Here is a 201-nt window from a genome sequence, read left to right as displayed (position 1 = left end):
CCCCCCTGACCCCCCCATCCTGGGGCCACCCGAGGGTCCTGCCTGGCCGGGGGGAGCTGGGCAGGGGGAGATGATCCACGGGGAGCAGCCTCCTTTGGGGGGGTCTCAGGAGCCCCCCCAAACTGTGCCCACCCCCAGCCTGAAGTTCCCAGCCCGGCCGGTCCACGCGGCGCTGGAGGCGGCGCTGAAGGGGGTGGGCGA

Source organism: Chaetura pelagica, unplaced genomic scaffold (genome assembly GCF_000747805.2).
Source record: "Chaetura pelagica isolate M959 unplaced genomic scaffold, ChaPel_1.0 scaffold1133, whole genome shotgun sequence".
Lineage (NCBI taxonomy): Eukaryota > Metazoa > Chordata > Aves > Apodiformes > Apodidae > Chaetura > Chaetura pelagica.
The sequence above is the reverse complement of the archived record's forward strand: the minus strand, read 5'-3'. Positions refer to the sequence as shown.